The sequence below is a fragment of the Fukomys damarensis genome, unplaced genomic scaffold, assembly GCF_012274545.1.
Source record: "Fukomys damarensis isolate Sample0158 unplaced genomic scaffold, DMR_v1.0_HiC HiC_scaffold_24, whole genome shotgun sequence".
Taxonomy (NCBI): Eukaryota; Metazoa; Chordata; class Mammalia; order Rodentia; family Bathyergidae; genus Fukomys; species Fukomys damarensis.
In genome coordinates this window covers 57,958,653-57,970,827 of record NW_022900936.1, presented here as the reverse complement: position 1 = coordinate 57,970,827, position 12,175 = coordinate 57,958,653, and the positions used below count along the sequence as shown (strand labels likewise).

Below are 12,175 nucleotides of genomic sequence, written 5' to 3'. Positions count from 1 at the left end.
CCGGACCCCGCGCGGGCTTCCGTCGGCCCTCGGAGTACCACCTGGGGGCCTGCCGTGGCGTCTTGCGCCCTCTGCCGGCGTCTGAGTGCCCTTGCTCTTCGCTAACAAGATGGTTAATCAGGATCCTTATGAATCCCTAAAACAAAATTAGTTGTGTTATGCTCGGGATGATCCTTACATCCCAACTTCAAACTCCTGAGTCTACCGGGCAATGTATACTTTGTCCAAAGCGCGAAAAACTGAATTGCATGATCAAATCATGTTCCTTTGAAGAAGGTATTGAAGTTACTCAAAAAAGTTGAGTATTTTGAGTTCTTCGTTCTCAAAAAATAGCTATAAAGGGGGCCAGGGATTTAGCTCAGTGGTGTGGCTACCTGCCTCGCAAGCGCAAGGCCCCGAGTTCAATTCCCGGTACCAAAAACAAAACAAAACCAAAAAAAGGTATGAAAGACAGAACAATTGAAGAAGACTGAATATGATGTGTATATTAGAGTTGTTGTTAATGTAATAATTTAGCGGCCCATGTATAAATGTATGGATATTCATTTGTGGGTAGTTAATAGTTTGTGGTTGTGTCAGTGAACGGAGTTAACAAATTTGCTCTGAAGAATTTAGGGATGTCATGTCTGCTAACTTGCTTTCAAATGCTTCAAAAAAGGTAAGTATACGAAGAGAGCAAAAATATCAAAATGGTAATGATTATTGCATCTAAGAAGAGACTATACCTCTCTTGGGTAATATTTTTTACTACTTCAATATTTTTAAAATAATCATAACGTTGAAGAAAGGTAAAAAGAGTTAAATCTAGTTCTACAAAAAGTCAGACAGTGAGATAATTATCTAATGGCATAGTCCATAAAGGACAGGCTTTCATCCTTGCCCTACAAAATTTTGAATAAACTATTCTGTTAAACACAAGAAACTTCACAACCCACAGTATTAAACAAAGCCTATGACTATGAGACCAAAACAAGTCCAATGTGATTTACATCTCAACAGAAACGAAAACATAACCATAGCTCAAACCACAAAAAAATGACTAAATATCCCCAGGTAGGCTAATATGAATGAAGACTCCTGCATTGCCTGTTTTAGCTTTAGCTTCACTTTATTCCCCTGCCTTCTAGATAAGATTTATTAAGATGTTCAACCATACAATGAGCACAACCTCTTGACAATATCTACTCCAGGACAAAAGCTCACTTCTTAAATCCTCCTTCAAAATCACTGAACACAAATCCAAATCCATGGTAAGTCCTTTCTAACACCTTTTCACTGTGAAGCCCTTGCAGTTCTCCACAGGGTGCCTTCACCATCACTGCAATGAGTCAAGCCTAGTGTTAAGTATAGGTATATCTCAGGTGGCCTTTGATGAGGGCCACTGATATTTTTCAGTGAAGTAGAACGTAAGATGGAAGTGAATGTAGAAGAAAAGCTGTTGGAGGTCTGCTGCACCCCGGGACTGGGACTGCTTCCTCCTTGGCTCTCTGGGGCTACTATATCATGAAAGATGAATGCTCACCAGGAAACAGCCACCATTTCCTGATTCTCTCCAGTTTTCCTTCCCACTCCCTCCCGCCCAAGCTGGCTTAGAGCCTAGTGGTGAGGCAAGCATTAAAAACTAGAGGTGAGAACATGGTCACTCATCCTAGCTGGCCACCTAAAGGCCAGCAGCCTGAGGCCTCTCTTGGAACTTTTCTCCTCACCCCTTCCCCAGCTGCCTCATTAGAAACAATTACTGACATGCTCAGAGATCCCCTGGGGCACTGTTGTGATTCCTCAAAATCCTGCTCCCCTTCTTCTGGCTATACCTTATAGTATCGAGATAAAGAGAGAAAAAAAAAAGATAAAGAGAAGTTGTCATATGGATGAATAGTATTGGGCTCTACCATAATCGCCAAGAAACACACAAGTATTTTTCACTTCCATTCTGTGTTGGGGCCATAAAAAAGTATCAGTCACTACCATGAAACTCTTGGAAAAGCACTTCAAGGAGGTGAATTGGAATTCAGTGGTCTGGATATAAAATTTAAAGATGATGTTATTCCAACTACTTATTGTGAAACTGACTTAGATAAAGAAAAGAGAGAAAAGGGCTGCCTCCTGAGTTCAAACACCAGTACCAAAAGAAAAAAGAAAGAGAGAAAAGAAAAGAGATGCATTTGTGTATGCTATTAAAAATTCACTATTGGTAGCAGATGTACATAGGTGACTTCTCTGTAAGAAGCAGATGAAAATGGAAAAGATTATTATCTTTAGACCTATAAAAATTTTGAAATACATTTTAATGGCAATGGAATTGTTCATACTAATCTAACTAGTAAAGGAAAGGTGAAGCTGTTTCCAAATACTAAAATTCACATGTATTCAGTAAAGTGAAAAAAATCAGATATAAAATTTGATGATCTAATAAACAAATATCTTGATCTGTTCTTTTTTCAACATAGAATTCTTTCTTTTTTTTTTTTTCAATTTTCAACTCCTTCATTGTGTTCTTCTTGGTGAGCTTAGTCTCAATGATTTTAATGAGAACTTTAAGAAAAGATTATGCTTGGCCCAGTAAAGAAGAAATGAATGATACAGATAGAGACCTGGGAGATGTGTATGAATGGAAACAGGTGCATGGAGATGTATTTCAACCACTGAGTCACCCACTGATATTTCCTCTCTTGCTGGCTCTGGGTGTCAGACATTCACTGTCTCTTATTGTTATTATTGTTGGGATGATAGAAGATTTATATATATAGAGAGGATCAGTACTCACTCAGTACAGCCATATTTGTGGATGCTGCTACATTTCCAGTGAATGTTTACTTTGGAGAAGGTCTGTACACTAGCAAGGACAAAAGAGATGGATGAAGCAGATGTTTATTGGGGCATTTCTTATCCCAGCTATGGTGTGTGGCACTGCCTTCTTCATCAATTTTATAGTCGTTTACTACCCTGCTTCAAGAGCCACAATGGTGACTGTTTGTTGCATCAGTTTTTTTGTTATTCTTCTTCTAAGCCTTCTTGGTACAATAGTTGGCTAAAATCTGTCAGGCCAGCCCAACTTCCCTTGCCATGTCAATATAACCAGAGAAAAAATGGTTTATAGAGCTTGCAGCTTTTGTCTGCCTGGGAGATATTTTACCTTTTGCCTAAATCTTTATTGAAATGTATTTCATCTTCATGTCTTTCTGGGCATAGAAGTTGTATTATGTCAGTGGCTTCACGATGTTGCTGCTGGTCATCCTGTGCATTGCGACCGTCTGTATCGCCATCACGTGCATGTACTTCCTGCTAAATGTGAAGGATTATAGGTGGCGATGGACAAATTAATCCACATTCACACACCCTAATCCAGCCACCTTGGAAACTCCTCACCTATGACTGAATAAGGCTTTCAGGGTATACTTAGATGCAAGCCATAACAAACAGAATAATAAATAAAGCAAGCATGGAAATATTCATAATGAAGGTACCTGAATAAAGGATAATTGGCAAATATTTGTGCTATTCCTACAACTTTCTTTCTTTTTATTTATTTATTTATTTATTTATTTATTTATTTATTTATTGGAGACAGGGTCTCACTATGTAGTTTAGGCTGGCCTTGAACTCACTATGTAGTCCAGGCTGGCCTCGAACTCACAGTGATCCTCCTGCCTCTGCTTCCCAAGTACTGGGATTATAGGCATTCACCACCCTGCCCTGCCAACTGTCCTTAATAAAATAATTTGAAACTGTTACAACCAATCAAAAAAATGAAATAGGTGTGCAATTGCATGTGATTTTTTGCAGTTATACACGTGCAAGCACAGAATGTACAGTATCTTAGTCACTTACTCATCACTTAGACAAAATACCCAACGTTACAACTTAAAGATGTTCACAGTTTCCAGTGGGTTCAGTTCATAGTTAGCTCTCTCCAAGAAAGAAACAGCATGGTGGAAGGGCATGGCAGAGGAAAGCTGCTTATTCTACAGCAGCCTGGGTGCAGAGAAACATTGAAGGAGGCCAGGACAAGAACACACCCTTCCAGGTCATGCTTCCTGTGACTTTCCTGTTCCCATCAACCCCCATCTCCTAACAGCACATACGGCTATTGTTGTGCCCAAGTCTCAAAATCCCCAAGAAGACCACCAGGAAACTCTTCTGATGTAAATACGCAAGGAGTTTATTGCAAGCTTGAGCCTGGACTCCCAGTGTCACCGTCGCAGCGGCTCCAAACTGGAAGTCCTGACCCATTAAAGTAACCTATTTTTATAGGGTTTGGGTGGCTTGAAGTTCTTTCTATTCTATTGGCTTCTTTTCTAATTTTCTAAATCTATTGGATGTTGCTGGGGCTCTTGCAAAAGTGGGAAGGAGTTTACTTTAGCTTAGGGAGGGGGTCGGTTCAAAAAGGGGTTAGTATGCTCAAGGATGCAGTGTACTCTTCTTATCTGTATAGGACCTCCTGTTCTTTCTCCTTGAGGTTGGAATGGCCTTCCTCCCATCCACCTGATTCTGTTCTTATCGCAACTAAGTAAATTAAGCAAACCGAGCGAATTTTTACTGCCTGAGTTAATTTGAAGTTTGGCCCTGACACCAGATGGCTTTTCAGCTCAAAATAGAGTTAGTTAGGCTAAGTGGGGGGTCTTGGAATTTGGGCCCAATTTTTAGGGTCCCACACTAGGAACTCATTGGTGAACTCATCCACTGATGTGTTTAGCATCGCCATGATCCTAACACTTCTAGAAGGTGGCTCACCAAATAAATGTTACCAGGTTCAGGGTTGCTCATTTCTCTTTCCAGAGTTGGATTCCAGGTTCATTTTGTCTCAATCAAGTTATTGAATGAAACGAGCAGAAAACAGTGACAAAGTTTATTTGAGAACACAAAAGTGAAAAGTGAGAGAGAAATTAGCTCTACAGAGCAAGCTTGGGCCAAGTACATAGAAAAAAAAAGGGGGTAAGAGCAAAAATAAAAGGACATGCTGTGTCTGGGAAATGCAGCATAGGCTATCGTGGAAAGTTATGATGGCAAGCTCTTCATGGTTTTCCTCTCCTGCTGTTAAAAATCCAAGGGAACCTATGAGAACTACTCTATATGATTCCTGAGAGATGGTGCCAGAAGCCCATGTCTCAGGCTGATGTCAGGTCTAGGCATCCTGTTAAGAGACCTGATCCCGCCATCACAGGTTTCATTCTCCTGGTTCTTGCCTCTTAAAATGACCTCATGCTCTTATCTTTAGTTTCCCTCCCCCCAAGGCCACAGTGGTCCGGAGGAGTCAAACCTAAGTTTCTGCAGGACTAAACCCATAAAAGGCAACCTGTCCTGTGATAGGTTAAAAGTAGCCCACTCCTCATAAATAAGCAATAGCCCAGCCCAAAACCAATAAAAGGACCTTCCTTTCTTTGTTCTATTCTTCCTCGTCTCTCTTCTTCCCTTTTTCTCTCCCCTGACTTGCCTCCCCTAATAAACTCTCCTGTCAGACCCCTCATTGTGTGGCCTAGTTGTTGAGTGATGCTGTACCTCTACATATCCTATTGAAAACTTGCTCAAGTTTTCATAAGAAGTCCATATGCAGGGCTTTGGGAAATGTATTGCACATGTGCCAGTCTTATAATCAACAGGTCATACCTGCTTCCTCAGCCAGATTTTGCCACATCCTCATCTCCTATCTCACAGTGACCTTCCAAAGTCCCCAGCTCTGAATACATGAGACATTTTAGTTCTAAACTATGACAAACATAGTGGGATTGTTTAACAAGTGAATATGCTAAAGTACAGAGGAGCAAAGGACATGATTATCAGTGCAAGCACATGGTAATGACTGCCCCTGACATCCAATCTAGGTAAAAAGAAAATAATGTGTGTTACCATGTGATTATTTCAGCAGGTAAAATACAAGCTTTTCTGTAGGACAAGAAATTAATTGCAAGCACACACCCATGGCAAGTAGAAAGCAGCTATATTTATTGAAGGTCATGGGAAGTTGTACTCAGGGTAAATCTGTGCTGACAAAAATATGGTACAAACAGAAAAGTGGTGCCAGGGTGACAGGAAAACAAAGGCACAGAGAACTGCACAGAGATTACAGCACACAGCAGCCTCCAGATAAATCAGGCTTTCAGAATTTAAAGGATATGCACCTCAGCCCAGGTGACTCTCCCTGACTCTACCTGTGATTGTCAGGAATGACTGACAGGGCACTGTGTCATTCTGGGGGCTTTTAACATGTATGGTTGTCCCAGAAATCAGTCTGATCTTAATTGCCTGCATGAGATGCAGTGTGCCCATTCATGAATCCTAACTAAGGATAAAGAAGACTGAAAGTCAGGCAAGGAGATCTAACTTACATGTGCTCTTGCCTAGAGCATCAGAGATTATCTGGGTTTCTGTTATGAGATTCTCTACTTCTTTTAGGACAATGGAAGGAGGAATGGCCCTAAGGTGCTCTTTAAAATGAAATAAGTGGGAAGGAGTAACTTTCTCAGCACCATCTTTTCTAACTGTACTTTAAGAACGTGAAGAGGTGAAGGGAAGACTTCCAGGAAGATAGCAGAGAGGTAAGCAGCAACAAATCACCCTCTCCAAGATTCAGAACCTAGACACTGAAAATAACAACTTGAGAAAGAAAAGAAGGGGAGAAAAGTGAACCCTGGGACCCAGGAAGGATCTGATGCTAAAATTAGACCCTACAGAGAAATTCAAGAGACAGACCACATACAAAAAAAGGAAGGGGCAATCTGCACTTTTCCCTAGATCCTGGCTCATGGCATGGGAAAGGAAGATCAAATCTGCAGAGACATAGTGAAAGCAAGCAACTCTAGAGGCTTCCAAGAATAAGTGCACCAGTGGAATGGAAAAGTCAATGCTGTGTGCTACATTAGCTTGTGAGTAACTAGCGCAACTGATTGCCATGTTCCCCGAAGAAAGTGCTCAAACACCATTTTTAAAAGGGGCCAACTGAAACCAGTACTCAGTAAAGTTGCAGGTTAGATTCATTTCAGGGCTCCTAGTGCTAAACTATCACTGTGACTGAGTGAGGGATAACCACAGGAGACATCCACGGTCAGTGAGCTGCGGTCAAGCCAGGAAGAGACACCCAGACTGTTGTAAGTTAAACAACTCAGGCCCCAACTGTACCACCAGAGGTAAGGTTTAGCCTGAACTGCCAAGGATTTAAAAGTCCCAGAACCAACACCCCACCTTATTATTAACACCAGCTTGCCAAGATTATCCAACATGGATACGGGGTCTGACTGCCTACTTTGTCTACCACTGAGAGCAGAGTCATGCCTTGAACTGGACACTGCCACAAAACTGCAGAACCCAGAAGAAAACCAACAGGCTTGAAATCACAGAGAAACTTTTCTCTTTGCTTTTTTTTAAAATGTTTGCTCTTTTTTTTTTCCTGATTGTTTTTATATCTTTGTGAGGGTGAACATTGTAGTTTTGTTATGTTTTGTCTTTGCTTATTTTTTTTCTTTTCATTCTTAACTTTCCTCCTGTCTTCTTTACCAGTTTCCTGAAGCTGGGGTAATCTTCTTTTGTCCTTCAGCCTTGCTTCTCATCTCTTTCTCCTTTTTAATTCTCTATTTTTTCCTCTTCTCCCATTTAAATTTCCTCCCCTTATTCTCTATTGAATAGATATTTACTGTATGTAATTTTTTGATTTGGCTTAGATTTTATTATATAACTGTAAATCTTGTACCTAGGGTTAAAGGTGGCAAATAATTAGTTATAACATTTTGTCATTTTCCAACCTGTGATGATGCTATTGTTATTACTGATTGTATTTAGCCACAGTGATATAGTTGCTTTGATCAACTGATCATCCTTGTATGCCAATACCTAGATTATCTGGGATAGATAAGCAATACTACAGTCCAGTACCAAAGAGTTGGGTGCTAAACCAAACAAGCTTCAACCTTTCATTCCTAATCAACAGAAGAGGCAGTATTCTAGGACAGACTCAAAGGCCAAAAGCTAGCTATGACTAGAGGACATCTCTGAAAAGTAGTCATTTCCTAATGAGGTATCAATGGTAGTAATAAAGCCACCTACCGTAAGTAATTTACAAGCCTCAGTGCAGAAATCAAATAAGAGAGAGAGAGAGAGAAGAAAGAAAGGCAAGATGCAATTGTAAACCCTTTATTTGCCCAAAGCAAATCCAGGGGACATTGAGGTGGAAGAAATTAAAAGCCACCCAGATGAATTTTCAAAAATGGTAGCAGTAGAAGTAACAAGCCAGAAAAAAGAGAGAAATAATTACACAGACAATTAAAGAGATGATGATCATGATGAAGGAAATGGGTAGTGAATCTAGAGTAGATACAAATAAAAAAATAGAGGAGCTTAGGAAAGATAGAGAAACCATGAATGCCCAATATAGAAATGAACTGGATTCCATAAAACAGATTCAAACAGATAGCCAGGGGATTAAAAATTCTATTGAAAGTATACACAACAGAATCAACCAGTGTGAAGATAAAATATCAAATCTAGAAGACAGGGTTGCAGTCATGATCATCAAATGAAAGGCTTCTTAAAAATATCAAGGGACCACAAAAAAATCAAGCTAACTCCATTACACTAAATGAACACAAATGAATATGAAAAATCAGATGAATACTAATACAATTGTAACGGGAGACTGTTACAACTAAAAAGATCATCTAGACAAAAAGCCAACAAAGAAAAATCAGAGCTAAATTTTTCTCTCATTGCTAAGATAAAATACCCTACACCATAAATTAAAAGTAAAAAAGTTTATTTGGCTTACAATTCACAGATGTTTCAGTCCATAATCAGCTGGTTCCAATAGTTCATGGCAGCAGAAGACAGCACAAGCAACAAGGGACCTGAACTGCATCTTCCTGCTCCTTTGGGCATGTAGCACTCACACCCTTAATCCTAGTGTCCGCAGGCTCAGCACTGTGCTATTAATCAATGACACAATCTATATTTAGCCACCTCTGAAATAGCCCCACCTCATTCGCGGAAGGCTTTGGGGGGATACATCTAAACACAAACCATAACATAAATCAAACCACTAAACAAATGGGCTTAATAGATATCTACACAGTGTTCCTCCGAACAACAACAGAGTACACAATCTTCTCAGCACTACATGGGATTTTCTCTAAAATACACAACAAACTAGCTCATAGAACATGTTTAAGTAAATGCAAAGAAATTTAAATTATCCCATGCTTATTATCAGACAACAGTGCAATGAAATTGGAAATCAACCTAACAGGACAATTAGCAATGTGAAATAGGAAGAAAAGGACCAAAGGTATAGGGACAGTGAGAAGGAAAGGGAAAGGGTAACAAGGGAAAAGGGAAAAAATATGAGAAAATGTAAAAATGGAATTAAAGTGTTTGAAGGTGGGGAAGGGAGGAGGAGGTGAAGGGAGGGTGGGAACAAGGGGAAAAAATCAGAACCAAGACCTGGCACGTAAAGGTACAAGATCCCAGTAATGAATGTAACTGTACCGTTTACCTAGAATGTACCAATAAATTCAATTTAATTAAAAAAAAAGAAATTGGAAATCAAAGGCAAAAGAATCCACAAAAAAACACATGAACTCATGGAAATTAAATAATACCCATAAACAGCCAATGGGTGGCCGGGGATTTAGCTCAGCGGTTAGGTGGCCTGCCTTGCAAGTGCGAGGACCCGAGTTCAATCCCCGGTACCAAAAAAAAAAACAACCAATGGGTCACAGATAAAATTAAAGAAGTAATAAAACACTTTCTACAATTAAACAATAATGTCAATTCAACATCCTGGGACTTATGGGATGCAATTAAAACAGTCCTACAAGGTAAATGTACAGCAGTGAATTCCAACATCAGAAAAACAGAGCAAGCTCAAATAAATAACCTAATGTTGAACCTCAAGGTTCTAGAAACAGAAGAGCAAATTAAATTCAAGGCTCATACAAGGGAGGAAGTTAAAAAGTTCAGAGCAAAAATCAGTGCAATGAAGACCAAGAAAACAATACAAAAAAAAACACCAATAAACCAAAGAGTTGGTATTTAAATGATTAAATAAAACTGACAAAACCTTAGCCAACCTTATTAAAAGAAGGTAAGAGAAGACCCAAATCCATGCAATTAGGAATGAAAAGGGTGAAATTACAACAGATCCTACAGAAATCCAAAAGATCATCATTACCTGTTATGAGAATCTGTACTCTAATAAGAAGAAAAACACAGAAAAAATGTATAGATTCCTGGATGCATGTGAATTACCAAAGCTGAATCAAGACAATTTGAAAATTATAAATAAATCAATACCAGTTAATGAAATTGAAAATGTAATTAAACCTATCAACAAAGAAAAGCCCAGATCCTGATGGATTCACTGCTGAATTCTACAAGAACTTTAGAGAAGACTTAATGCCACTACTTCTGAAAAAATTTAATGCAATTGAAAGGGAAGCAGTACTGCCAAATTTATTCTAGGAAGCAAGCATTATCCTGATACCAAAACAAGAGAAGGGTTCAACCAAAACAAAGAGAACTACAGGCCAATATCTTTAATGAAGACAGAGGCAAAAATCCTCAATAAGAGGATACTGACAAACAGAATGCAGCAAATCATCAAATAGATTATACACTGTGATTAAGTAGTATTCATCCCAGGGATGCAGGGATGGTTCAACATACATAAACCAATAAATGTAATATGTGACATTAACAACAAGGACCAAAATCACCTATGACTACCTGAATTGATGCAGAAAAAGCAAGTGCAACACACATTCATGATTTTAAAAAACCCTACAGAAAATTGTAATAGAAGGTCTTTATCTCAATCTAATAAAAGCCATCAAAGACAAACCAACAACCAACATCATACCAAATGGTCATAAACTAAAAGCTTTTACTTTAGAATCAGGAACAAGACAAGATGCTCGCTATCATCACTTCTATTCAATACAGTTCTGGAAATGTTAGCCACAGCAATTAGACCAAAAATAAAAAATAAGAGGAATATGAGTAGGAAAGGAAGAAATTATATTATCATTATTTGCAGATGACATTATACTCTACATAGAAAACCTCAAAAACTCCATCAAAAGACTCCTAGAATCAATAACTAAATTCAGTAGGAGCATAGCAGGATGAACAGTCAACACTCAAAAATCAATAGTGTTCCTATACACAAATAACAAATTCACTGACAGATAAATTAGGGAAACAATACCTTTCACAATATCATTATGAAAAATGAAATATTTAAGGATTAATCTAACAAAGGCAGTGAAATACCTTTACATTAAAAATTACAGTACTCTAAAAAAAGAGATTGAAAAGATTATCAGGATAGGCAGCACTAACATAGTGAAAATGGCCACACTTCCAAAACTGTTCTACAGATTTAATGCAATCCCAATCAAATACCAAAATCATGTCTCACAGAACTAAAGAAAACAATCCTGAAATTAATGTAGAACCAGAAGAAACACAGAATAGCTAAAGAAATTTTGGATAGGAAGGTTAAGACAGTGGGCATAACAATTCCCAAATTTAAAGTTATTCTACAAAGCTGTCCTGAGATTAAAAAAAAAAAAAAAAAAAGCATGGTACTAGCAAAAAACAGACCTGATGATCAATGGAACAGAGTACAATGGAGAAAGAACTCCAAGCACACTCAACTAACTTACCTTAGACAAAGTGGTCAAACATCTTCACTGGAAGAATGACAGCCCTTGTAATAACTAGGGTGGGGAAAACTGGCTTTCTGCATGCCAAAGATTGAGCCCAGACCCACATCTCTCACCGTGCACTAAACTAACATCAAAATGGATCAAAGATCTAATTATTAAAACTGAAACACTTAATCTGCTGGGGGTTAGAATAGGTAAAACTCTTGAAGACATATGTGTAGTCAAAGACTATATACAAGACCCTGATTGCACAGGAAATATTACAAAGAATCAGTGAGTGGAATCACATCGAATTAAAAAGCTTCTGCACAGCAAAAGAAACCACCAACAGAGCTAATAGACAACAACAGAAAAAAAATTTACCAGTTACTCCACAAAGTACTGATATCTAGACTATACAAAGAAAACAAAACAAAACAAAAAAAATCAGACGGCCCAAATTTAAAGACCCAGTTTAAAAATGAGCATCTGAAATGAATGGATACTTTTCAGATGAAGAAGTACAAACAGCAAATATATTATAT

The 12,175-nt window shown here is 38.5% G+C and overlaps 1 pseudogene; it reads left to right on the top strand.

Annotated features, from left to right (window-relative positions):
- The first annotated feature begins 617 nt into the window (after positions 1–617).
- LOC104866302 lies at positions 618–3,321 on the top strand (annotated as a pseudogene).
- The last annotated feature ends 8,854 nt before the right edge of the window (positions 3,322–12,175 follow it).